The sequence below is a fragment of the Ovis canadensis genome, chromosome Y, assembly GCF_042477335.2.
Source record: "Ovis canadensis isolate MfBH-ARS-UI-01 breed Bighorn chromosome Y, ARS-UI_OviCan_v2, whole genome shotgun sequence".
Lineage (NCBI taxonomy): Eukaryota > Metazoa > Chordata > Mammalia > Artiodactyla > Bovidae > Ovis > Ovis canadensis.
Window position 1 is genome coordinate 7,996,032 of NC_091271.1, and position 2,536 is coordinate 7,998,567.

Genomic DNA, 2,536 nt, shown 5'->3' on the forward strand with positions numbered 1-2,536 from the left:
ATTTTCAAGGGAAAAAAGAAGATAAGAAGATCGTGAATACACCTATTTGGTATAAAGATAAAGAGAAAGGTTGGATCCCAGCATCATTAATATATCTGGGATGAGGATATGCTTTCATTTCTGTTAATAATTACAGGTTTTGGACCCCAGCGAGATTGATCAAAATCAACCATGGCTGATCCCTTTGTTTAAAAATGTTAACTTTTCTGCTCCTTCTCTAGAATCTTTGGAATGGGAACGTTACCGAGGTCATCAACCCTTTAAAGTCATGAATTATTCTGGGTCTATCATTGTAGATTGGAGTCCAGATCATGGGCAATTCTTAGAAAAATGGTCAAATAAATCTCTTAGGTGGCATCATGCATATGGCACTTTGATGGGCAATGGTAATGAAACAGTTAAATGGCAGCAATTTGCACTTGTCCCTCCTCAATTACAATTGCAGGGATATCCACACATTCAAGGGGATATTTGGAAACTATGGGCAGTTTCTGGTAATCTCACTGTCTGATCAGGAAACTATACTTTGGATAGTGGCGACTCTTTGGGTCCCTCTCATGTTAATTTACACGTTAATAAATCTTATTCTGCAATGGCATGTGTAAAATATCCTTTTGCATTGTTATATGGGAATTGGACCTGGAATGATACTGTGGGGTCTGTGTCATGTGACTATTGTAATCTAACTCAATGTGTAAATCAGTCTTGGTGGGAAGAATTTGAAAGACGAGCCTGTAACTCCAATTTTTCATTAGTAATTGTTAAAGCTCGGACAGAAGTATGATTGCCTATAAATCTGACTAGGCCATGGTCAGATTCTTTTGCTGTTTCTCCTCTAGTAACCACTGTACAGACTTTGCTACACTGATCTCGACATATGCTTGGTGTGGTCATTGCTTCGATTCTAGCAGTTGCGTCAGTAACTGCAACAGCAGCAATAGCAAGCCTCGAGTTACACCAAGGAATTCAAACAGCTGATTTTGTTCGGGACTGGTATAAAGACTCTCATTTGTTATGGCAACAACAATGAGATTTGGATGCACAACTTGCTACCGACATGCTCAATCTTCAACACACTGTTTCCTGGTTTGGAGATCAATTAGCTGTTTTATCTACACGAAGTGTTTTGAAATGCGATTGGAATTCTTCTCAGTTTTGTATAACACCTGTACCATTTAACATGAGTGAGGGATGGGAAAGAGTAAAATGATCTTTGACTGGACATCAAAATCTCACTATGGAGATTATGGACCTGGAAAGACAAATTTTGTCTACTTTTAGCAGGCCTTTACCTGACATTGCAGGGTCTGATTTGTTGAAAAGTCTTCAAGAAGGATTGAATAACTTAAATCCATTAGGGCATGTATCCACACTAATTGGGATTAGTTTTGGGAGCACTGTGTTTGTATTACTTTATGTTGCGTTGCTTTTCTAGTCTTCCAGCAATGGCGGAAAGGGAAACAACTAAAGCACGAAGCAGAGAAGATCCAGACCATGCTACAATTTATTAAAGCAAATAAAAAAGGGGGAGATGAAGGGTTAATGCAGCCACAATAGGGAAAGTGGGGATGTGCCTGCAAACGGGGCTCTCTGCTCAGGCTGAACGTGCTTGCAAACAAGGTGTTCTGCCAAGGAGGCTGGACACAGCCTTGAGTTTAATGGTCCCTTGCAAACGAGGGAACATTCCCTTCCTTATCATTCCCTTCCTGTGATAAGGAGGAAGAAAGGGCTCTGGACAGACTCTGCAGTAAGCAGAAATTTCACTTCCTTTTGCTGTAGGATAACATTTATGCTCATGCACTATATTGAGAAGGCTTAGTCATACAGTCTGGAATTCTGCCCAAGGGGGCTATATAAAAGTAAACCACAAGCTTGCTTGCTCGCACAGTTTTTTTTCCTCTGACCAGAGTGGTCTCCAACAGTTTTCCTGGTGTTGAGCTGCATGAGCTGCTTGTATATTTTTGAGGTTAATTCTTTGTCAGTTGCTTCATTTGCTATTATTTTCTCCCATTCTGAAGGCTGCTTTTTCACCTTGCTTATAGTTTCCTTCACTGTGCAAAAACTTTCTGGTTTAATTAGGTCTCATTTGTTTAATTTTGCTTTTATTTCCATTACTCTGGGACGTGAGTCATAGAGGATCTTGCAGTGATTTATATCAGAGAGTGTTTTGCCTATCTTTTTCCCTAGAAGTTTTATAGTTTCTAGCCTTACATTTAGATCTTTAGTCCATTTTTAGTTTATTTTTGTGTATGGTGTAAGAAAGTGTTCTATTTTCATTTTTTGACAGGTGGTTAACCGGTTTTCCCAGCACCACTTTTTAAAGTGATTGTCTTTTCTGCATTGTATATTCTTGCCTCCTTGTCAAAGACAGAGTGTCCACAGATTCCTGGATTTATCTCTGTACTTTCAAGTTTGTTCCATTTATCAATATCTCTGTCTTTGTGCCAGTATTGTACTGTCTTGATGAAGGTTGTTGTGTAGTATAGTCTGTAGTCAGGCAGGTTGATTCCTCCAGTTCCATTGTTCTTCCTCAAGA